The 26,738-nt window shown below is 36.2% G+C and overlaps 1 protein-coding gene across 3 annotated transcripts in view; it reads right to left on the reverse strand.

Annotated features, from left to right (window-relative positions):
- Positions 1-26,738, reverse strand: part of Bbx (BBX high mobility group box domain containing) — a 223,327-nt gene that overhangs the window by 157,935 nt on the left and 38,654 nt on the right. Inside the window, exon 1 of one of the 3 annotated variants that reach the window (XM_090346923.1) lies at positions 11,078-11,238. The exons of the other annotated variants lie outside the window; for them this stretch is intronic. The gene's annotated coding sequence lies outside the window, so the exon portion shown is untranslated. Of the gene's footprint in view, positions 1-11,077; positions 11,239-26,738 lie in introns of those variants that run through there. 3 annotated transcript variants of the gene reach the window in all.

Here is a 26,738-nt window from a genome sequence, read left to right on the forward strand (position 1 = left end):
GGATATAAAAGATGGCATATCAATTTCAAGCATAATAAGAACTATTGCATCTCTGGGGGAAAAAATACAATTACAGCACTAGCTTTATTCTCACAATCACCAACCATCACCTCATTTCCACCTCCATCAACCTTTCCCATAGTGAGGAGTAGGAAGGGCCCAAGCGAGGAGACATAAAAGCTGACAATATAGTTGAGACTATAGGGAGTAAAGACTTCAAAGAAGTCAAGAAGGAAGCTTGTCACCGGAAAAGAATAATGGACAGTAGAATGGAGAAACTTAACAGAGGCCCAACAATGAGGACAGAAAAATGTAATAAGCTACTAAAAGGTGGAGACTTAGCCTTTTAAGAAAGACAAGATTGTAAATGTTAAATTGTATGTAGTGTGTAAAAGAACAAAAGGAAAAATAGCAAAAAAATCTATCATATTTTATAATTTGAGTTCTAATTCTTACCTACTTAATAATGGCTGAGGGAAAATGTGGTGAGCATTTTAGTCAACTATCACTACTGATATTTGATACAAGCACATTTTTTTTAAAATGCCTCTGAAAATATCAGAACTCCCCAAATCATCCCTCATAAGTACCAAGCTATAATTTTATTACTTTGGAAATTTTGAATCATATACAGCTTTATCTGTAAGCTCTTTTGAGTAAAGGTAGGATTTTAATCCACATTATTTTCTTCTGACTTCAATCTAAACCTAAAGCCTTTGTTTCCTCCCATCCACTTAAAGAGACTGGCAGAATAATATAACAGAGTTAGGCTGTTTTCTATACGTTCTTAAAATTTCTGCAGATACCACTATAGAACACTATTTACTCCCCATTAGTTACTCAGCTGTGGTATATGGTTTCTCCATTCCTATGGATTTTGGCTCTTTCTTCTGCAGTGTCAGCACCTAATATATGTTGTTGCATTTTGAAATGCTAACAGGAAGATTACTTGAAATTTTCAAAGTCCTCTGACTGAAACCTTCACAATCTCCTTTGCCACCGAAACTGCTCTAGAATCCATCTCCCAATACATTTCCTTAGATTGCCAAAAATGGTAAGGATTCAGTGGATTACTGATTTACTTCACTGACAAGAACACTGGGAAAATTTAAAAAGAATTCCTTTCAGTTGAGTCTACAGTGAGCATTACGCCTGATATTCAGTTTTCAAACAAAAGATATGCCCCATGATGACTTAAAATTAACTAGCTCAGGGAGCATTCTTTATCTATTGTATAACATCCCTGTCAGAGGAATCCTTTTACATTGGTTGATTGCTAGTTTTCGAAGTGCTATAGGCCAAGCACAAACTATCCAACAAGAGTGTTAAAAGATTTGCCAAATCTTCAGGAAGTCTTTAAGATGAGATAATTCCCTTGCTAGAATTATATAGTCAGAATTTTTATCCTTTTTATCTTTCGTGTGCTTGTGTCCATGTGTGTGTGTGTGTGTGTGTGTGTGTGTGTGTGTGCGCGCGCGCGCATGCGTGCGTGAATGCGTGCATGCCTGCCTGCCTGCTGCACATGGGCACACACATGCAGGCATAGGCAGGCACCAATCCTGGTGCTTAGACTCAGGGCTTAGGCACTGTCCTTGAGCTTTCATGCTCACAGCTATGTATCCACCTCTTGAGCTACACCTCCATGTCTGGTTTTCTTAACTGGACATAGCCTCATGGACTTTCTTGTCAGGATTAGTTTCAAACCTTGATCTTCAGATCTCAGACTCAAAAGTAGCTAAGATTACAATTATAAGGCCCCAGCACTCAACCAATTTTTTTAATCTAAACATTTTTAATTAAAAGATCTAAAAAATTAAAGACTTTTTAGAAATCTAAAATGCTCTAATATTCTTTGAATATGGTTCTTTTAAAATGCAGGGCCAATGGAACATTTGCCTTGATTTGAAAAAAAAAAGAAAAAGTAAAAAAAATTCCCACAGCTATGGAGGATAATTTATAAAAAAGGACACTGAGTTGAGGGCAGACAATGTAGAGATTAATTCAGAATTAGGATTTAAGACTTTGGCTTCAATTTTTCACCATTAAAAAAAAATCTTGAGGGCTGGGAGTTTGGCCTAGTGGTTAAAGTGCTTGCCTAGCTTGCATGAAGACCCGGGTTCGATTCCTCGGTACCACATACATAGAAAAAAGCCGGAAGTGGTGCTGAGGCTCAAGTGGTAGAGCTCTAGCCTTGAGAAAGTCCAAGGACAGTGCTCAGGCCCTGAGCTCAAGCCCAGGACTGGCAAAAAAAAAAAAAAAAAAAAAAAAAAAAAAAAAAAAATCTTGAGGTCCTATACACTGGATACACATTGAAATGGGCTTAGGATCCAACAGAATGATACCCAAAGTAGAAAGTATTGGGATCAGAAGACACCATAATGAGGAAAGCCCTTCGTGGATCCCCAAGTTATGACTGTATTTTAATTTGCCCAACTCCATTTTTTAGCTGCTCCAAGTGGTTCTGAAGTTTTTGAGAACTGTCAGTTCTATGAAGGCAGCACAATACTTCAAATTGTTCACATCCTAAAATGATTTAGCAGCAAAAGTGGTAGCTGTTCTTAACTCCTTCATTTCCTGATTTATTTCTTCTGAAATTCTAGCTGAGATTGTCATTTTGTTAAAAAATTATACAAGCATGGCTACTTTATGGATATCTATTGCAAGTCAGTGGTCAGGCATATAAAGCTGCAGCTACAGCCATGTCAGAAGTAGTTCACAGTACAAGGTTGTCAGCACAATTTAGGGTTAGACCCTATTTCATACTTTCCTTCTTCTGATAGGTCAAATTACTAAGAAAGAGAGGTACCCTTCTCCCAACATATCAGATTCCTGAATACTTTTCTCTTGAGAGCCTGATATGCCCTTCCCCTACAAAAGAAAAACCAGCCAATTCCAAGTCAGTTCCCTTAGACATACGGAGTCTTTTGTTAAGGACAAACAGTTACTAAGGTCATCTACACAGTTGAACCACAGTGCACATGATAGACTATGAAGTCAAGGCCCATAGTTCATTCATTCTCTAAGATTTCATCTTCTTGCTGTTAACTTCATCCTGAGTTGGTGACCTTTCTGTATTTTGGAACAATTATATTCTCCATCCTCAGGGGAGGCCATAAGTTTATACAAAATTGGATAGTAGCTCTCTCTTTGGAGCTTTCGATAGATAGATGATAGATAGATAGATAGATAGATAGATAGATAGATAGATAGATAGATAGATAGATAGATAGACAGACAGACAGATTGTCCTGGGGCTTGAACTCTGGGCCTTGGTGCTGTCCCTGCATTCTTCAGCTCAAAACTATTACTCTTACCACTTGAGCCACAGTACCACCTCAGGTTTTCTGGTGGTTAATTGGAGACAAGAGTCTCACAGACTTTTCCAACCTGGCTGGCTTTGAACCACAATCCTCAAGATCTCAGACTCCTGAGTAGCTTATACCAATGGACAGGTCCCCTTTCTGAGTTGTTAGACATCACAGAACAATTTAAGTATGACAGTTTCCCCAGTACAATAGCCCCCTAAACAAGAGGCACTAGCAGCATGAAAAATAAATAAATAAATAAATAAATAATATCACTTTATTTTGTTAGCATTTGGTTGTATACTTGACTTTTTTAAGGTATAGAATTCCCCTAAGATCTTAAGAATTTACATTATTTTTACTTCCTCTAAAATCAACTTTGTATTAAAAACAGGAAAATACCATCAAACAGTGTCTCATGTTGGCCAAATGAGGCCAAATGAGTTTCAGGGTGAAGGTTAAATGGTAAAAATGAAAGTAGATGAAACATATCATCCCTAATTATATATTTTTTTAATTCTCATACTCATGCATTAGTGGATATGTTCATTAGTAGATAAAATGTGATTTTTTTTTTTTTTTTTGCCAGTCCTGGGTCTGAACTTAGGGCCTGAGCACTGTCCTTAGGCTTTCTCAAGGCCTGAGCTCTACCACTCGAGCCACAGCACCACTTCCAGCATTTTTTTTTCTATGTATGTGGTACTGAGGAATCGCACATGGGTCTTTGTGCATGCTTGGCAAACACTCTACTACTAGGCCAAACTCCCAACCCTGATATGTGATTTTTTTAATTAAAATAAAGAAACACTACCCATAATCATCACACTATTGACATTTTTTACTTACAGTATTTTGTAATGTCCCAGACACTGTCACATACAGAAACTATACCATTAAATTATACTCTATGTTCAATTTTTATACCATCCTTTTTTATTCAATTACACTTTAAGGGGGGGAAAAATACAGCATTTACTCATGTTATTTAAATTATTAATAAACATCATTATTGAATTTAGATGTATACATATATTTTTACACTGGAACTGTGAAGCTCTGGTACAGAGAAATGAAGCATCTTGAACCAAGTTACATAGTTTATAGAGACAAATTGGAATTTGAACCTAAATATGTGACTCCAGAGCTCATGCCTATAACTAAATTACCTCTCTGATAGCAATGTATGCCATATTCCTCCTTCTCTCTCTCCTACATCTCATTTCCAAAAACATACCTTCTGGCTTGTCTCCAACAAGTATGTACACTCAATCCAGACTAGCCTTCTTAGTGATTTTCCTATCTTCAGTCATTCCATTCCATCCTCCAACCCCTAAATTCCAGATTCCTTCCTTCACTTCATGATCTTCACTATTCAAACAACTCTGTCAGTCTCAATTCTGTACTTACTCCTGTTTCTCTATCCCCCCAAAGCCTAACCATCTCTGAAGATCTGGCTTATATTCCGTTCTCTCAGAAAGGTAATCGGCACCAGCATTTACTCATTCAAATCACTCAGTAATTACTTCTTATATAAAACAGTTCTTACATAAGTTTCTTTTATAAAAAAGGAATAATTTAAAAACTTGTAATTATTTCTTTTAAAAAAAATTAAAGCTAAGTTTTCATTAGCTTCCCAAGTTTTGTTTTGTTTTGTTTTCTACCATTTGAGATATAAGGAAATATCCTATTATCTTATTATTAATAGTCTGCTCTCAATCTCCAATACTATCCTCTCTCTTTCTACTTTCCAAGTAAAACATTTTGTCAATAGCAACTATCACCTTTTTCTCCCGTCTTACTCTTTCCTCAGCCCCTACAAACTGACACTGCACATATATATTAATAGTTTTCAGATTGATAAATGAAATAATGGTTTATGTCCTCACCTGTTGTTTTCTACAGTTTGAGCACCAATTGCAGATTCTTTCTACATTTCCCTCCTGCTTCCCTGGCCAGTTCTCAGATAATTTACTGTTAATAACAGTGACCACTCAATTTTGTTGTTATACTCTCCTCTACATCTTTATCTTCCCAAAGTCAATAATTCTTAACATTTCAATTGAGACATTTTTTCTCAAAGAAGTCCTTGCTTATCAGGTTCCAGTATAGTCAAAAGCAATAATTCTCATTCTGCTCCATTCTTTTTAAATATGTATGTCAATTTGATTAAAAATACTGCGTTTTTAATTTTTGGATATATATTGCCCTCAATAGAATACTAGGATATAGGGTGTACATATAGCAATGAGTTTTCACAAAGGAATGTCAGAATGAATGAGTTTAACAAAATAAATAGGCAAACATTAAGGTAATAATAAAGAAAAAAATCTATCATTTCAGTAAATTTTTAAATTTAGATATTAAAATGAACTAAATGCAAATTCAATGAATGACATTTAGAAGAACTAGCAATACAAGAGGTATTTTACTATAATTACAATTTATCATGAGTACTAAAATGATTGGCTAGACCGGGAGTTTTGCCTAGTGGTACAGTGCCTGCCTAGCATGCACAAAGACCCGGGTTCGATTCCTTGGTACCACATACGTAGCAAAAAGCCAGAAGTGGTGCTGTGGCTCAAGTGGTAGAGCCTTGAGAAAATCCAGGGACAGTGCTCAGGCCCTGAGCCCAAGCCCAGGACTGGCAAAATAAACAAACAAACAAACAAATAAAATGATTGGCTAATTTTGCTTGTAAACAAAACAACTCCATAAAAATTAGTTCCAAAAAGTGAAAACTAAACACTGTTCTTTAGAATCATTCAATTACTCAAGTTCAAACAGATACTAAACCATTAACATACTAAAATTTTCAGTTTATCATGCTAGAGATTAAAACCATGATTTAAGTTGCTAAGTGTCCCACCACCTGACCTCAGGGCCTGAGCACTGTCCCTGGACTTTCTCAAGGCTAGAGCTCTACCACTTGAGCCTCAGCACCCTTTCTGGCTTTTTTCCACATATGTGGCACCGAGGAATTGAACCCGGGTCTTTGTGCATGGTAGGCTAGCACTCTATCACTAGGCTAACCTCCCAGCCCTGTAGTGCTAAATTTTTTAAGTAAATATTTCTTAAACCTGAAATTGACATTTAAAAACTACTCATAGAGATTCCCTTTATTCTTGACGTGATAAACTCACCATTGATTACTAAAAAGCCCTACACTGATGGTGATAAGAAGGAATATCATTCATGCTACTTCTCCTTATTCATAAGTAGTGTGGCTGAACTTTTTATTTTTATAATCTTTTTCATTTTGGGGGCGGACAGGAGTGGGTTCTCTGCTGTTCCTTTTCCAATTTTTTGGAAGTATGAAAGTTATACCATGAAACCAAACACAGCAACATTACAATTAATCAGGTAATCTATTTATATGACTTTAACTATTAAAAATACAAGAGTGTAAATCATAAAAATTAAAATAAATTGATAATTTTATATATGGCCAACATTTGTTTTGATTTAAATTCAATCGGCCCTATATATTTAAGGCAGTCCTATATGCTTTTAGTATGTAATGGCAAATGATACAACTAGGCCTTGAGAAGAATCAAATGATAAGAAAAGGAAAATAGAAAAAATATTAAAACAATGGTCATTCTGAAAAGAACAGTGTGATAGTGTTTATAGTACAACAAAGAATAAAACACGGGGCGGGGAGTTTGGCCTAGTGGTTAAAGTGATTGCCTAGCATGCATGAAGACCCAGGTTCGATTCCTCGGTACCACATACATAGAAAAAAGCCGGAAGTGGTGCTGAGGCTCAAGTGGTAGAGCTCTAGCCTTGAGAAAGTCCAAGGACAGTGCTCAGGCCCTGAGCTCAAGCCCAGGACTGGCAAAAAAAAAAAAAAAAAGAATAAAACACATCTCTAATAATCTACAGCCAAAAAATTTTAACAATTCTAATTGCAATGGAATCATTTTGCATGACTATAAAAACAAAATCAATGAAAAACTAAATTTCTGTTAAATTCTATTTATCAAGGCAAAAAATAAATTTATTAAAAAGCCTAAAATCTAACTTTTTAAGTTAAAAATTGTTAAAGTAGAAAGCTCTGGAACTAGACACTAGTGGCTCAAGTCTAATCCTAGCTATTCAGAAAAATGAGAATGAAGGATTACAGATTACAGTCAATCCAGGAAGACAATTCCCAGAGACTCTTATCTCCAATTTACAAGCAAAAAACTGATGTGGCTTAAGTAGTAGAGTACAATCTGTTAGCAGAAAAGGAAAGACAAAGCAAAAGGCCATGAGTTCAAGTACTAGAAAACTGGATAGATAAGACGGATGGATAGATAGATAGATAGATAGATAGATAGATAGATAGATAGATAGATAGATAGATAGATAGATAGATAGGCAGGCAGGCAGGCAGGCAGGCAGGCAGGCAGGCAGATAGACAGACAGACAGACAGACAGACAGGCAGGCAGGCAGGCAGGCAGGCAGGCAGAGATATATACATATATATATATATATATATATATATATGCATGAATACAGACATGCATGGATACATATATAGATAGATGTTTGAATTAAACACTAAATATAATCTAACTGCAATATTATGTCTTCAGCAACAAAACATTAATATAGGAAGTACTACCTTATTTATAAACCAAGAGCTTGAAGACACTATTACTTTGATAATAACTGAATTTATAAATAGAAACTGTCTAGTATCAGTTGTGTGGCTGTGGAATTCCAGCATGGTTAGTTGATAGACTAGGACTCATACAGATAAAACCCCATTATCAATGACCAGGAGATGAGGGACGCCATAATCCTCATCTTTGCCAACAAGCAGGACCTGCCTGATGCCATGAAACCCCACGAGATCCAGGAGAAACTGGGCCTGACCCGGGTTCAGGACAGGAATTGGTATGTGCAGCCCTCCTGTGCCACCTCGGGGGACGGACTCTATGAGGGGCTCACATGGTTAACCTCTAACTACAAATCCTAATGAGCATTCTCCACCCATCCCCAAAAGGAGAGACATCAAAAACCCATTCATAGGATTATCGCCACCATCATCACCTCTTCAATTGCCACTTTCTCTTTTGAATTTGAACTCTGGAGTTACTGTTCTACGTTTTAGGGGTGGGGGTTGGAGGTTTCACTCTCCTTTTTTTCTTTTTCCTTTATTTTATTTTTTTCCCTTTTTTCTTTTTGGCTTTGCGCTAGTATGCTCACATCTGACATTTGACTTGAACACAGTGCTAGATGCTCTTACTGACTTCCAGCAAATGGGGTGGGGAAAATACAGCATTTCTTGGTAAAGTCCTTTATAATAATGATTTGATTTTTTATTTCGAGAGAATCTTTTTCTCCAATGTATGCTTTTTTCCTTTTGCCCAGTTTCCTTATCACTTGCAGTAGATGGCTTATTTTGCATTCATGCAGACTATGTTGCAAGTCTGTTTCATTTAGTAAATTGTAAATTATTGCTTAAAAAATTAAATTATGGGTTTAAACTAAATACATGACTCAAAGCTAAAGACAAAACTATTATATTTAGATATGTATATGTGTTAAAAATACTGAAGGTAAGAACTGCACAATTATTTTTCAAATATTTCAAAAATAATTTTGCAATTAAGTACTTTCAAAGAAAAAGTACTTATAATATTTTTCAGGTAACAACCCACCAGTTTACTCATTTTTTTAATTTAATTTTTTTTTGTGGGGGGGAGTCATGGGGCTTGAATCCTGAGCCTGGATGCTGTCCCTGGGCTCTTCAGCTCAAGGCTACCACCCTATCCCTGAGCCACAGCCCCTCCTTCCTTTTCTAGTGATTAACTGGATTAAGAGTCTCACAGTCTTTTGCGCCTGGGCTCATTTTGAACCGCGATCCTCAAATCTCAGCCTCCAGAGAAGCTAGGATTACAGGCATGAGCCGCCGTGCCTGGCTTTAATTTAAATTTTATGCAACTGTGATGTACAAAGGGGTTACAGTCATGTACGTCAGAAATGAATGCATTTATTTTTGAACCCTGTTACATAGCTCCTCTCTCATTTTCTCTCACTTTTCTCCCCCAGCCAAGTTGTAAAGTTCATTTCCAACATAGTGTCTACTGAGTATTACTACTGAATTGGTTCACCCTTGGTCACACATGCATTTATGTGATTGCTCTTCCCCTCCCAAATCAGATAAACTTATATACAAGACAAGATACAGAAATCAAAAAGGAAGACAAAAGTCTCATATTGTTACAATATCTTACCTTGTTATCTGATATATTATATATATATATGTTTATTTGTTTATTTGAAATAGAATAGAGAAGGGGGAAACAAGATGAGGGGAGGAGGTGGGAGAGGGAACTGGGGATAAAAACATGAGAAGGGGTAGCAATGATTGTTACGTAATGCACCTTCTATCTGGCGAATATAATGTAACCCTTCTATTAATTACAATATTAAAAAAAAAAAAAGAAAGAAAGAAAAACATTGCTAGCAGAGAAGCCAGGCTCAGTAGCTCACGCCTGTAATCCTAGGTACTCAGCCAGCCCGGGCACAAAAGGACCTGAGACTCTTATCTCCAATTTAAACTCTAGAAGTGGGGCTTGGCACAAGGGTAGGGTGGTAGCCTTGAACAGAAGAGCTCAGGGACAGCACCCAGGCTGAGTTCAAGCTCCATGAGCCGCCCCCCCTCGCAAAAAAAAAATCCTAGCAGATAACTATCAACAAAAAAGTTAACCAAACTATCTCATGACCTAAACAAGCTAAGAAATGAATGTTTTAGCTAAATCTTTGAAATGTTTTTGAAATAAAGTATTTTAATACAGTATTTTTACTCATCTATTTATCACTATAAGCAATAATAATGTATAAAGGTAATCTAAATTCTACTAAAATTTTTAATAATAGCACTACTAATAATACAGCATAATTCTTTTCTAAAAATACATGATGACTATTCCTTGGAGAACATAGTATATGATTAAAAGTGAGATGTGATAAATTGCACAAATTCTGCCCTGCTGCTTACAGCTAAGTAATATATTTAACATGTAATTCAATCTTTACTTCAAATTCTTATTGGAAAAATAAAAGAAACAATTAACACGATAAATAAACACTTTGGATATAATGGATAAAAAGTAAAACATCACCAAATCATGTCCATCACAGATAAAACGTATTAGCAAACCTCTAATTATAATCTTGTATATGATTCTATTCTCAAAGCTACTTTTTAAAAATCTCTGCTTAATTCTACAAATATTAGCTATCTAGTATATGCTAAGCACTATTAGCACTATTAGTCCCTACAGACGGGATAAAGGAATATGAGACCTTTTACTTTTTACTAGTACAAATGGAACATCATAGAAAGGGGAATCATAAGACAGTGGCCTGCATTACCAAAAAGAATTCAAATGAAATAAAGAAAAATCAATCTTTTCCTAAGACACAGAGGAGAAAAAGGTCTTACTATTTTTTGCACCCTATACTTCCAGAAAGTATGTAATAACAAGTGTATAACAGGTATAATCATTCATAAAAGCTCAATAATGTAAAAATATGAATAATGATACTTTAAGAAAGAGCTATCAGCATCATTTAAGAATTAGAAACTTGGCTTTTGATTCTAGTAAAATATAGATCAGCTTAATGCAAAACTCATTCAAGAATTCATTTGCAAATAGCTAAAGGACTTACCGCAAGAAAGGAATCAAGATGACTTTAGATTTCCCGTGTTTAAACATTTATTTGGAAATTACAAAATATTCCAATCATGAAATTTACTTTTATTTAAAACACTGACCTAATTGCGGATGCTGTTGGTTCACTCCTGTAATCCTAACTACTCAAGAGTCTGAGATCTGAGGATTGTGGTTAAAGGCCAGCCAGGGCACAGAAGACTTTAAAGAGGAAGCAGCGTTGTGACTCAGTGGTAAATCACTAGCCTTGGGCTGATGGGCTCAGGGACAGAGATCAGGCCGAGTTCAAGCTTCACAACTGACAAAAAACGAAATACAGACTACTTAATGTTTTTTAGTTTTAGGATAGTTTTTCCTGATAACATATATATATCATATTTTTAGTAAATTTAGTTATCAATAATCAAAATAAAGTTTAAAATAATTGATAGCTATTATTTTTAAAATCTTACATGCAAATGTCTGGAATCTGCAAGAAAAATAGAGCACATTTTAAAATACATTTTGTCATATGAATGTGCTGACGTAGAATAACAATATTTAGTATTTAAAAGAAATAAGAGGAATGGCAATGTTTAAGTATGGTAGTAAGAAGTATGATAGTAACTTTTTAATTAACAAAAACCTCTGTAGATTTAAGACATATCTTCTGTCTAAAATGTCACAGAAGCAATATTTCTAAAAATCAGATAAACAACACAAACTCTAGTAAACCAAATTCATTACTATTTCATTTGAAATAACATGAGAGAGAATGTATACATTAGCTTTCATAATCTTCTATATCCGAAATTATATGTCAAGTGATCAAAATAATCTGGATTGTCTAATGTCTTAAGTAACGCAATATTTTATGTGTATGTGCCAGTCCTAAGGATTGAATTTAGGGTCTGGGCACTGTACAAGGGTTAGTGCTTTACCATTTGAACCACAACTCCATTTGCGCATTTGCAATTATTTTGGCTAACAGTTGAAGATATGAATCTCACAAACTTTCCTGCCTGGGCAGGCTATGAACAATAACCATCAGATCTCAGTGTTCTTGTTCACTAGGATTACAGACATGAACCAGCAGTGGTAACTAAATTTGAATTACTGAGTAACTCAATTTTTACATTTAAATAAGTAGTGGATTTTAAAATCTGTTGTGCTGATTTAAAATGGACTTCTTAAGGACAATCCAAAGTTATAGGGACAGTGGGAGGAATCCACTGCCACAAATACACACACACACACACACACACACACACACACACACCACTGCCACAAATACACACACACACACACACACACACACACACACACACACACACACACGATGTTCCAGAACTTGCTGATTTATGTTCCTAAAACTAGATTTTTTTTAAGGCAATAGAAAATGCTAGTAACACTAAAGAAACACAATCCACCATAGGTATTTTGTACTATCCTTACAGGGCACTAAGGACACATTCAACAAATGAAACAGACAGAGGGAGAAAGAGAGAGAGAGAGAGAGAGAGAGAGAGAGAGAGAGAGAGAGAGAGAGAGAGAGAGAGAGAGAGAGAGAGAGAGAGAGAGAGAGAGAGACAGCCCTATCCCTGACTAAAAGCCCAGTGTGAAAACTGGGGAAGAATAAACTCATATAAACAATGAGGATTAAACTCTTTTAACTTTCTCTCTCTGGTAATAAAAGAGGCACCCGAAACATAGGTTAAGTGTCTACATAAAAAGAAGCATAAAGAAATCTGCTTGAATGGGAGGGATTGCAGAGCATCCATCAACATTTGTTTGAAAAGACCTGCCACGCTCTCAGGAGTTACACTTAAATAATGTGACCCTTTCCGGACAGGACAATAAGGAGACAGATTAGACCCTTCAAGAAGTGATTCATCCTTGGTTGCATGTCAAGAGGAGATCTGATGTAAAGCTATAAAGCTTGGACCCTGTGTGTTTGCTTAAGCATTTGGGCAGCTCTCTCTGTGACCCTGTAAGTAACTAGTGGGTGTAAGGCATCTAGTCTCAGGAAAGTGACTACAGGGATTCCAAGCTGAAAGATAAAATGTACAACTCCCCCAAGCAGGCTCTCAAACAACAGCACCAGCTTTTCTCATGTTTGATCAGAGAACAAATCCCAGTACATGGTCTCTCCCAGTCCTTTACAAGACCTATCATCTGACTTCGATTTTGATGAAAATTGACTTTGAAGCAAATTCTTTTTTTTTAAGGAAATTTTTAAACAAAAGCGGTAGTTAAACACTGAAACGCAGATTTTAAAAGAAAAGCGGCCCACCTTAATGACATCAGAGCAAACACACTCTGAAAGCCAGAAGAGAATGCAAGCCTTTCCCCCCACCCCCAGCAGTTCTCAGCATGTGTTCTTCTCAATTCTTACCCAGACGTGAGGGCTAGAGGATAGAACCAGTTCTAAAAATTGTCTCCCTGTCTCTAATGCCTCAAAATTAATCCATCCTGATTTGAGAGCTGTCCCCCACACTCCTATGTCTTTCATTTCAAAGAGTGAGGGAAACATCAAAGAAACATAAGCAAGGGACAAGACCCATTCTAAGGCCCTGGGTACACTCCTCATGGGTTCACTGCTAACCTTTGGACTGGCTGTCTTTTTAGGAGGAAGGGCCTCCCCTAGAACCCAAACTGCTGTACTTCTCCCTCCTTCCTGCAGATGGAGTCAGACAGAGAAAGCCACGTTGGAGCCAGGAGCCCCCTCTGCTCTCTAAGCAGACAGGCAGGAAAATGAAGCCACAGAAAGCCTTGCGATTCTGGAAAAGAAGGAAGCCAATGCAGATGCTACTGTTTTTTAATTATTGTAAGATTCTAACCTGGTCAGTCAGTAGTATGTGGTATTTTCTATACACAGGAAATATAATGAGAAATGGTTTCTAATAACTGTACCTTCTGACAAATGAAGTTTAAACACCCTCTCTTCCAGAGTCAAGTCTGTCCCCATAGCCGAGAAGGCAGGGTGGCAAAATGTCCCCTTCTGAATGAATTTATATTCGAGTTGCTTTCCGTCTGGAGCTCCTCGCTGTTGCCTGGAAACAGGAAACCCTTCCCACCTACATGTTTCCTGATTACTCCCCCCCACCATGTCTCCCTCTTACAGTGTGCAAGGAATATACCTGGCCATGCTTCTAGGTACAGTTTATCTTGAAGAAGACCCGATTCTTTGAAAAATACAGCAGTGGCAGAATGTTATCATTTAGCTGCTTGGAGAGAATAATAGCTAGTTAAATAAATCAGTATTAAAATCTTGAATTAAGCAATTGAACCCAAAACACAGTCCTTACCAAAGCATTTTAAAACAGTGAATGTTAGACACATATTCACTAAACAAATACGTCAAATAAAAACAAGTTTATTTTTTAATCTATGCCTTTATCTCACTGATAGTTCTATAAACAGTATACTTTCTAAGTGTAAAAGAGAATGTTCTAATGGTCCTCCATGCTTAAACCATCCCTGTTGTTTCTGTGTCCCCTTAAAGTCAACACCCACAGCACATCAGCTGCTAAGCCTTTAGGAGTCTGGTTATCTACTTGTCACTCATATGATCTTTCCATTGTTGCTGCTGAACTTCAAGAATTAATTTTCACTCAAGATTATGGCCCCAGTAAGACCTACTTCTTCCACAATGAATTACTTAGAAAATACCATGTACCAAGAACCTCAAAAGCCTTTGTACTATCTTTTCTCACAATTCTTACTCAGTTATTCCTTATGCCTACCAGTCAAAGAGGCAGGCACAACTGTAATCTCACTTCTAGATAAGCAGTTGGCCTCAAGTCATACACTTTTTTAAAATTGTCGACATAATGTATAAAGGGATTACAGTTACATTCGTCAGGTATTCTTGCACATTGATACCCCTTCTCATGTTTTTGTCCCCGTTCCCCTCCCCCAACCCCTTCCCAATCATCTTGCTGCCTCCTTCCCTTCCCTATTTCAAATAAACAAATAAATGTATATACAGTACACCAGGTAACAAAGTCAGATACAGTAACCACATGAGATTAAACATAATCATACATTTTTAATGTAAGTGTCAAGGTCTTCTCCTAGGAAGATAGCACAGCATCGTTTTCAAATCCTTCCTTCTGTTTTCATTTGAAAACATTCTTTTGAAAAATTTAAAACCAAAAGGCAGGTTTACCTCCAGCTAGCTAAGTTACCAGGTGCTTCATAATCATACCAAGTCTAATACAATGGTCCCTCCCACCTCTTTAAAGGGGTGTTAACATTTCATTTTTGTTTTAATGAGGGTTATGGCAGGATATTTTATGTGTCTCTTAAAAGAGGCAAAAAAAAACCAGTATCTTCAGGCTAGGGATATGGCTCAGTGATATAGTATTTGTCTAGCTTGCATGGGCATTAACTTTGATCATCTGTCCCCAAAGATAAATCAATAAATAGCTTTTTGGGGGATTCAATGTATATAAAAAGCTTTGGGGAAAAAATAAAATCTAAAACTTTAGACAGTTCGTTCTAGCAAAAGACCCAAGACCGTAATGTTTTATGTCACTGAAAAAAATTATTAAGTAAGACTGGTAAATCAATTAATAGTCAGACAGTAGGTGAATCAGTAAAACAGTGGGAAAACATCAGTAAATATGTATTTATTCAACTTAAGACTTTGTCGGTTTGATTTCATTTTGTTCATGATTGTATAAATCTTTTAAGTATTGGCATTTGTATGCATATAACAAACAAACTTAACTTTACATTATACCATACAAGGACTTCTACAAGAAAACTGAAAACATTGTCCTCATATCAGAGAACTAGTGATGCCATAAATTAAAATGATCAATTGCTAAGGACGTTCAAGTAACTTCTTTTCTAGGTAATAATAGGTCAATAAGTCAAGTGAAAATAGTTCATGCACTTAATTTTAGCCACTCAAAAGAATGCTGAGATTTGAAGATCATGGTTTAACAAAGCCAACACAAGCAGGTAAACCTAAGACCCTTAACTCCAATTAATCAGCCAAAAGCCCATAGTGAAGGTATGGCTCAAGTGTTAGAGACAAGTTTTAAGCAAAAAATCTGAACAAAGAGGTCCTGATGTCAAGCCCCAGTACAGTCAAGACACAGATATAGACAAACACAGTCAATAATTTATCAACAAACTGTAGGCAGTGTTTAGATTCTTAAATATATTAAATCACACATGCCAACAAAACTCCTCCAACAGTAGAGTCAAGGCTAGGTTCTAGTAATAGCATTACAGTTTATGAACCACCTCGAGTTCATCATTTCACTGGTGTTACCTGAACTTTATGTTCCCTTTCTACAAAGACAACACTAGCAATCCTAACTACCAACCATCTACTGTGAAAATCAAATGAGAACATGGATGGGAAAGTGGTACATACAACATTTGGTGTCATTATATTTTTATTCTTTTCCAAATCAACTTTGTTTTCCTTCGTCTGCATCACTCTTTTGTTCCCTCATCACATTTTAGATTGTCAAACATACATAAAAGTGTTGGAGCCAGCATTCCCACCATTTCTGGCATACATGCTTTATTTATACATTAAGAAAACTTGGTATATAATGTTGATTAAAACTTTTGAGACATTATTCAAAGATTACCTATTACAAGTATCCCACTAAGTTAGTATAATGACCAATTATTAAGAAAAAAGTTGTAATACTGTAATATTTCAATTTATGTTTTGAAGCACTGGTTTCACTGTATTGTGCTGGTGGGCTCCAAAATCCTGGACTCAAGTAATCTTCTTATTCTACTCAGTCTTCCAGATAGTGTGACTAACGATGCATAGAACTTTACAGGGCAAGATATTATTTTTATTTAAGAACTTTGTCAGCCATGGAAATTGCAATTATCTAAAAGCCCAAACATAAAAAAATGGCTAGATGACATTATGTAATACTTCTTTAATAGTACGGATCTTTCCATCCTTATCAGATAATCAGCATGGACAGCAAAGGTTAAATTTTTGACAGAAATTGACATATTTCAAAATGGTATTTTTTCCTAAATGAAAACTTTTGAAACTCAGTGTCAAATATAGCACAAAAATCATTTTATTTGGGCCGGGAGTTTGGCTTAGTGGTAGAGTGCTTGCCTAGCATGCACAAAGACCCGGGGTTCGATTTCTCAGTACCACATACATAGAAAAAAGCCAGAAATGGTGCTGAGGCTCAAGTGGTAGAGCTCTAGCCTTGAGAAAATCCAAGGACAGTACTCAGACCCTGAGCTCAAGCCCAGGACTGGCAAAAAAAAAAAAAAAAATCATCTTATTTACCAGAAAAGTAATAGAATCAAGTCAACACTAGATAATCAAACTGTCTATAAGCATAAACAACAAAAAGAATGTCAAATCTTAACTATCATTTTGAATATTTTCTAAGTTTATTAATGACTCATAATTTTGTATGCAAAATAGCTATGTCTTCATAAAGTGGTAAGAGAAAGACAGGAGTGGTAGAGTGAGTGAAGCCCTGGGTTCCATCCCTTGGTACCACATACAATGAAAAAACCAGTAGTGGCACTGTGGCTCAGGTGGCAGAGTGCTACCCTTGAGCAAAAAGTGTCCAAGGACAGTTCCCAGGCCCTGAGTTCAAGCCCCAAGACTGGTATTAATTAATTAATTAATTAATTTAAGTAAGTAAGTGGTAAAGGAGAGGAAAAGTAGAGACTAAGATAATGGAGGATTTTACTATTTTTTACAAAAATTATGCAACTAGGGAACAATGAAAAATTATTAGAAGAAATTTTATCAGCAATTTCATTGAGACCAAAATGTAAAGATGAGTTTGTTTGTGCCACAAAAGCAGTTAAGAATAGAAACTGCTTTCATCCACTTGGCAGTTTTTTCATGGATTACATGAATTATTGTAAAATATCCATGAATTAATGTAATATACCTTCCATTTTGGCCTCAATTTTTTGAAGCCTGAAATAATTCTAATGGACACTCAGATGATTGAGTGTCAAACCTATGTGGTTACAGAGACAATAGCAACTATTGTACAACCTCACTAAACCAGAAAAGTCCCCTTGAGTTGGCTGACACTGCCCTCTAAGCACTAAGTCATTTCTTAGGAAAACTTTTCTTAAATATCTGCAAAGTCAACACAGAAAAAAAGACTCTAGAACTATCTACACTCAATTTCATCCCCAGATTACATTAATAATGGTGACAGAATGGCTAATCTTAACATATTTTCCAAATCCATTTCAATAAGATACAATGAAAAACTTTTCCTTTATCTCACTTCAGCAAATAATATTATAATATATAATACTGAACTAGGTAGTCAAGACTACAAATAAATGTAACATGGTCCTTTTTTTTTTTTTCTGGTCAGTCGTGGGGATTGAATTCTGGGCCTGTGCATTGTCCCTGAGCTCTTCAGCTCAAGGGTAGCACTCTAGCACTTGAGCCATAGCGGAAGAGTCTCATGGACTTTAGTGCCCTGCCTGGCTTTGAACCTAATTCCTCATATCTCAGCCTCCTGAGTAGCTAGGATTACAGGCGTGAGCCACTGGCACCTAGCATGACATGATCTTTATGCTTCATACTTACTTGTCAAAAAATCATCTAACTTTAATAGTCAATCATTTGTAAAATAGTTCATCCCAGCTGAGCAAGATGACTCTCGCCTGTAATCCTAGCTACTCAGGAGGCTGAGATCTGAGAATCAAGGTTCAAATCCAGCCCAGGCACAAAAGGACGTGAGACTCTTATCTCCAGTTAACCTCTAAGAAAATAGGAAGTGTGGCTTGGCTCAATGGTAGCCTTGAGCTGAAGAGCTCAGGAATAGCACCCAGGCCAAGTTCAAGCCCCCTGACCCACCAAAAAATAAAATAAAATAAAATAAATTCATCTCCATTAAACAACTTACTTTGTTCTTTTCTAATGTTGTTCAGATTTTTTTTTTTCTTTTTTGGGTCATGGGGCTTGAACTCTGGCCCTGGGCACTGTCCCTCAGCTCTTCAGATCAAGGCTACTGCCCTACCTGTTCTTTAGATTTAACCCATGTATATATTAAAGTATCATAATTATTGAAACACTGAGAAATAGGTAAATTAATGTACGTTACTTATGTGATTATGATCTCATACCCAGAATGATTTAAGATTGACTATAATATCATCGTCTTTACTTGATTAATCTGTTTATTACTAAGTTAAGATTAAGAACATATTTGTGATAAATTTACTAAAACTTTTTTTCCTGTCCTGGGGCTTAAACTCAGGGTCTGGGCACTGTCCTTGGGCTTTCTCAAGGCTAGTACTCTATCACTGGAGTCACAGCACCACTTCTGGCTTTTTCCTGTGTATGTGGGTACTGAAGAATGGAGCCCAGGTAGAATGCATGCTGGGCAAACACTCTACCATGAGGACAAGCTCCCAGTCCTACTAAAATATTTAAATAGGTCAGCAAACAAATTTATTGGCATAGTGATAGTAAACTAAAGGCACAAAGTGGTTTAAAAGACAAAATTAACAAAATGGATGGCATATTATGATATGATTTAGTGGAGTTTTTATTTTGGGGGGTTGTTTTCCATTCTTTAAAATGAGCCTTTTAGTTTAGCAACAGAAGTAAATCAGTGTGTTTAAAGAAAAAGATCAGTTTCCCTAGCACATTTTAATAGATAATTTTTATTTGGTTGATTATTTAAATGCTGCTTTAAAATTAGCTTGTTTACACACTTGTATATTAAATACTGAAATGGCTATACCATATGGATGTTAATTTTAACTTTTTTCTGAAAGAATTTATAAAAGTAATAATGACTCAAAAGTTACAAAGAAATAAAGCAACATGTTGAGAATTTGCTTATAGTTATATAACATCTACACATATGACTAATGTTTATGGCATTTAATATACCAGAACTCCACATCAATTTCAGGTATTTTTGGTTTCTCTACAGAATAACAATCCAAGTAAAATAGCTTTTTACTTAATAGGCATTAATTTTATCAAATCAAAGATATTATAAGTTTTAATGTATTGGGTCCTTTTAACACGAGCAAATGAGCTGAGAGAAAGTAGGAAACTCAAAGAGTTCAAGCCCCAGTTCTGACATGCACAAAAAAAATAACCATACTTATAACCATACTTACATACATACTTACACATGTACATACATAAATGCTACAAGTTCATTGTGATTTTTTTTCTTAGAACTAAAGAAAGGATTGTCTGAACATTGTAGTTCAGCAAAATTCAAGGACACTGTGAAATGTGCTTATGAGCACATAGTGGTTCTGTTCAGGAATAACTGTATTGCCTAAAGTGCCTTAAAGAATGCAGTGTATTTTCTGGGTAATATTTCCAGTCTATTAGTCCAAGATGACATAATTTCACATAACCTTTACATTCACTTTCGTATTATGTAGTTAAATGATTTCTTCATAAAATAAGCACACTATCAGAGAAAGTAAATGTCCAGAACAGATTGGCAAGCAAGAGAGGCTTCATCAATGGTTCTCTAGTTAAAGAATTTCATTCAGCAGATAAAAAAGCATATGTGCACACACCATCTCACAAACAAACACGGGGGTAGGGGGAACCAAACACTGAGCAGGAAAAAAAAAATTGGATAATAAAGAAACCACTGTAAATAAGAAACACAGAAGTTAGACAAAACACAACTTCCCTGAAAATTTTGCTAATTTGGTTATGTTTGACAAGTCAGGAGTAATCAAATATTGGCTTAGTGAGAGGAATTTCAACAACAAGAGCAACAAACTTAGTAAGTTTCAAGGAATAAGACACTAAGAAACTGCCAAGGACATATTCTTAGGATTACTGTGAAAAAGCCCCTGAGTTAAATGAATTAACCTGGGAGTAAAATTAAAATCATATAGTTCTTGATATACTGGACCTAATTTGTTGGCTAATAGCAAATGTCATTACAATTATGCGTTCTCATCCTTTCAATATTGGAGAGTACCATTTTCACCAGAGTTGTGCTAGAAAATTGAAGCTTAAGCACAGGCATCAAGATAACCCACTGTAACATAGTTAAGTGGCCATGCATCAAGATTTAGGCACTGTAGCAATATGAGACTGGACCTATTATTCTTGCATCATACATGCATTTTACATATACTTCAAAATCCTCTGGATGGATATATTTTTACTGTAATTAATAGAAGGGTTACATTACATTCACCAGATAGAAGGTGCATTACTTCACAAACATTGATACCCTTTCTCCTGGCTTGGTCCCCATTTCCCTTCCCCTCCCCCCACTCCTCATCTTGTTTTCCCCCCTTCCCTATCCTATTTCAAATAACCAAATGAGCATATATACAATATATCAGATAACAAGGTAAAATACTGTAATAATATGAGATAACCAAGGGACAGCAAAAGAGATGAGAGATAACATAGTACATCAAGGACAACAATCACTCACTATATGGCATTTATTTCTATATCCTGGAAGTCCTTTCATTTAGCGTCATACTATATGGCCTTATGTATCTAGCTTTTGCTCTATTGTAAATCTCTGCTAGGAGAGCCCAAGGTTTCTACTGATTATGACAAATGAGGGATACCACTGAGCCTATGTTCCTTTGAGTCTGGCTTACTTCATTTAACATGATTTTTTCTAAGTCTTTCCATTTCCTTACAAATGGGATGATGTCATTCTTTCTGATAGCAGCATAGAATTCCATTATGTATAAATACCACATCTTGTGGATCCACTCATCAACTCAGGGGCATCTGGGTTGGTTCCATATCTTTGCTATGGTAAATAGTGCTGCAATGAACATCATTGTGCTAGTGGATATAGTATGTCCTTGTTTCTGGACAATTGAGTAAATGCCAAATAGTGGAATTGCTGGGTCATAGGGGAGCTCCTGGAAATGGCTACAGAAAGTTTGAAAATGAAAAAATAACTGCTTGCTAAAAAAAACTCTGAATAGATATCAGAACAGCACTGAAAGAATGCCACTGAAGGGCCAGGCATGTGGCTTAATGGTAGAGTGCTTGCATAGCAAGCATGAGGCCCTGGGTTTGATTCCTCAGTACCACATACACAGAAAAAGCCAGAAGTGGTGCTGTGGATCAAGTGGTAAAGCAATAACCTTGAGGAAACTCAAAAGCAGTAGGATAGTGCCCAAGCCCTTAGTTCAACCCCAGTACTGGCCAAAAGAAAAAAAGAAAAAGAAAAAGAAAAAAAAAATGCTGGAGAATGAATTAGTAAGTGACACTGGAGCCATGGACTTATCCAGGATTCAAAGCTAAAGAAATGAAAAAGTTTAAAAACAAAAGAAAATTGGGGGGGGGGCGGAGAATGACAATGACACAGGTTGCAGATACCTTCAGATAGATACATCTATCTTCTATCCACTTACTAGCAATTCCAAGATGCAAAACTAGAGTTTGGAGAAAAGGGAGAAGAGGTGATGTCAGAAAATATATTTGAGAATTTGACAGAATTAAAGAATACAATTCCACATTCAAAGGAACCAAAGAACACCAACAAAAATAAGTTTAAAAAAAATACCAAAGATTATCTTTTTTTTTTTTTTTTGGCCCGTCCTGAGCTTGGGTTCAGGGCCTGAGCACTGTCCTTGGACTTTCTCAAGGCTAGAGCTCTACCACCTGAGCCACAACACCACTTCTGGCTTTTTTTCTATGTATGTGGTACAGAGGAATCAAAGCTGGGTCTTCGTGCATGCTAGGCAAGCACTCTACCACTAAGCCAAACTCCCAGCCCACCAAAGATGATTTTGTAGAACAAAAATAAGCAGAAAATCTTGACAGTAAATGAAGACAGGCAGATTGACTAACTGACATATGGGGAATTTTTTTCTATCTACAGGGTAAATTATCTATCCTTATCAAACTAAGATGTTCAAGAAACATAAAAGGAAACAAAAGTAAGCCTCAGATCACATCTACTATGTGACAGAGAAGCATTCTCACTAGGTATACAAAAGCTATAAAGATAACCACAAAACAGGAGAGAAATATTTGGTATTTAAACCAACTAAGTAAAAGAGGGCAAAGCAGAGGAGGAAGAGAGGAAGAAACAAGAGGAGGAAGAGGAGGAGAAAAAGGAGGAGGAGGAAAGGAAGATGATGGCAATAAATATTATAATCACCTAATAATTCCAATAAGAAAATTGTGAAGTCGAAATGAGGGTCATAAAAATAATTAGCAGATTTAAGTCACAATGTGTGACTTAGCCTTAATTTTTTTTATCTTTTACCCAGATTGTTTTATCTCCTAAGATAAAGGTTAAGAGATGAAAGAATTAAACTTGCTCCATGCTGGAGGCTAAGTCCTATAATCATAGCTACTCTGGAGGCTGAGATCTAAAGACTGCAATTCAAAGCCAGGTTTAGCAGGAACGGCCCTCAGACTCTTACCTCCAACAAACTACTAAGAAAAGCTGAAGTGGTAGAACATAATCCTTGAGCAAAAGAATCCCAGGGACAGTGTCCAGGCCCTAAATTGGAGCCCCAGCACAAAAATAAATTTAGCTATGTCTCTATCCATAAAATATATAAAGAAAAAAGTATATAAAGAAATATAGCTGGGAGTCTGGCCTAGTGGTAGAATACTTGCACGATCTGAGTTCAATTCCTCAGTACCACATACATAAAATGGTACCACATACATTTAAAAAAAAAAAGCCGGAAGTGGTACTGGGGCCCAAGGATAGTGTTCAGGCCCTGAGTTCAAGTCCCAGGACTAGGGGAAAGAGAGACAGAGAGAGAAAGAGACAGAGACAGAGACAGAGAGAGAGAAGGAAGGAAGGAAGGAAGGAAGGAAGGAAGGAAGGAAGGAAGGAAGGAAGGAAGGAAGGAAGGAAGGAAGGAAGGGGAAGGAAGGAAGGGGAGGGAGAGAGAGAGGGAGGGAGGGAGGGAGGGAAGGGAGGGAAGGAAGGAAGGAAGGAAGGAAGGAAGGAAGGAAGGAAGGAAGGAAGGAAGGAAGGAAGGAAGGAAACCATGGAACTATTGTCCAGATATATTACTAAGTAATAATTTAAGTAAAAAAATAATATATGAAAATAGCATCAAGTACCATTTATCTCACAAAATGTAAGGATAGTTAACATCAGGAAATGTATTAATAGAATTCAGTGTGTTAATAGGGTAAAAGGAGAAAGAATGACATGATCAAAATGTCACAAGAAAATTTCTTAGCTAAGAATATGAGAGTATTTTCTTAACCTAACAAGGAGGATCTAAGAAAAACATACAGGAAATATTGTGCACAGTAGAAAAACTAAATATTAGATTGTGAAAACAGGTAAAAATATATATACGTAAGGATGTACTCAATCACTAAAATGAATCAACAACATACTCAAAATACTAGAGAATGGATTAGCTACAACTAAAAAGAAGCAAAAGACTGAACAGGATGATACAATTGTCATCCCTTCTAGATGATTCAATTTACTGTAAGAAATGAATATAGGGGCCGGGAGTTTGGCCTAGTGGTTAAAGTGCTTGCCTAGCATGCATGAAGACCCGGGTTCGATTCCTCGGTACCATATACATAGAAAAAAGACGGAAGTGGTGCTGAGGCTCAAGTGGTAGAGCTCTAGCCTTGAGGAAAACCCAAGGACAGTGCTCAGGCCCTGAGCTCAAGCCCGGGACTGGCAAAAAAAAAAAAAAAAAAAATGAATATAGGAGAATCAAGTAACACACTAATAAAAAAAAAAGTATAGAGTTCACAAGATAAATATATGGCCAAATTTTAAAAAATAAAACAACTTCTACACATCGACAATAATTATTGAAAGGATATATCCCCCAAACCCCTCATTATTTAAAATACAATCACTACAAAGTACTTCCGGGAAAAGAAAAAAAGATTGCATAAGATGTGAAGAAAAAGCTAACATTTCTTAAGACAGAAAGGGAAACACTGAACAAATGGAGTAAGGGTTACTGGGAAGTTGGTATTTTTGAAACAGAGGTTTCCCTACATTAATCTATTAATTAAAGAAAATTCTGACTAAAAATTAAGTATAATATTTAAAATCATAAGGTAATTTAACATTCATTTAGAAGAATATTCAAAACTAGTCAAAACAAATTTGAAAAGCAATACTGAAGGAGAATTTATTCTATTACATAGCAAGAGGTATTACAAAGCTATTTGTCAACAAATTACAAAGCTATTTATCTGTACTTCTACAGAAATATAAAACAAGAGTATAAGACATAAATTTGAAAATCAACTCAGCAACATCTGTGTATGACAAAAGAACTAACTAAGAATTAGAGAAAGAAATGCCAGGTGTTAGTGGCTCACTGCTGTAATCCTAGCTACTCAGGAACATGAGGTCTGAGGTTTGCAGTTCAAAGCACAGGCAAAAAGTCCATGAGACTCTTACCTCCAATAAGCTACTCAGAAAAAGCCAGAAATAGCGAGGCAGTCCAAGTGGTAGAGCACTAGCTTTGAATAAAAGAAGCTCAGAGATAGAGCCCAGGCCCTGAGTTCAAGTCCCAGGACTGGAAAACAAAAAAGAAAGAAAGAAAAAATTAAAGTACATACAAATCCACAGAAGGGGCTGAAAACTGACTGCTCCTTTAAGTAGAAGATGAGTAAATGGAAGCAAAATGAAAATTCATATCTCTACTGAACATTAGTAATAAATTGGAAAAAATAGTACTACAGACTGTGTAAGGCATAATAAAAAACAAAACCAAAAAAACATAGAGCCGAGTGCCTGCAATCCTAGCTAAACAGGAGGCTGAGAACTGAGGATCAAGGGTCAAAGCCAGCATGGGCACAAAAGGACCAGAGACTCTTATCTCCAGTTAACCTCCAGAAAATGGGAAGTGTGGCTTGGCTCAAGGGTAGGATGGTAGCCTTGGGCTGAAGAGCTCAGAGACAATGCCCAGGCCCAAGGGTAGGGCAGTAGCCTTGAGCTCAGGGACAGCGCCCAGGCCAAGTTCAAGCCCCATAACATACAAAAAAAAAAAAAAATAGGAAATAAAAAAGCAATAGTAAAATGGGAAAAGAATATATAAGCAAGTAATTTCAGAGGCGAAAAATCTAGCCAATAAACAGATGAAAGAATGATCAATCTCACTGGCAAGGTATTATTTCTACACAGCTAATTTGAAAAACTTAAAACAGTGTAACCAAGTTTTACAACAATATAGGGAAACAGTGCCTATGTTGTGTTTCCTCCTCCCCAGGGGAAAAATATGTGAGCACCTATGTGTGTATGTGTGCTTATATGTTATAAGTAATAAAAAGGTTCTAAAACATACATACCTAACTGATAATTGATGGTTGCTGGGGTGGAAGGCAAATACCATAATTAGGAATGATACTTTTGAAAAAGACATTTTTCTTTTATCCACTGAGTATTTCTAATGAATGTTTAACATATGCTACTCCCTATAATGTATTTGTGAACGTAAGGAGCAAACAAAACAAATGTCTTCATTTTCTTGAAACTTCCTTTCTAGAGGGTGAAACAAGTTATATGTAGGTGAACAAGCAAATAAGTAAAACATTAGACAAAATAAGCAGGATAAGAAGGATAAACACCTCACTTGTATTCATACGCTATTATTTGTGAAAGAAAGGGACAAATAAAAAAGGGGAGAATGTAGTCAAGAATCCAATGTGTATCCTACAAAACTAAGAGTGAGGGAAGGGGTGAGTAAGAGAGAGCTGGATGAGAATGTTGAAAAGTATGATGTTAATCAAGATATATTATATTTATAAGCTGCTTTGTTAAATGCTGGCAACACCTTTGTACAATGTGAATATCTTTTTAAAAATAAAAA

The sequence above is a fragment of the Megascapheus bottae genome, chromosome 1 (genome assembly GCF_031878675.1).
Source record: "Megascapheus bottae isolate mThoBot1 chromosome 1, mThoBot2.hap1, whole genome shotgun sequence".
Lineage (NCBI taxonomy): Eukaryota > Metazoa > Chordata > Mammalia > Rodentia > Geomyidae > Megascapheus > Megascapheus bottae.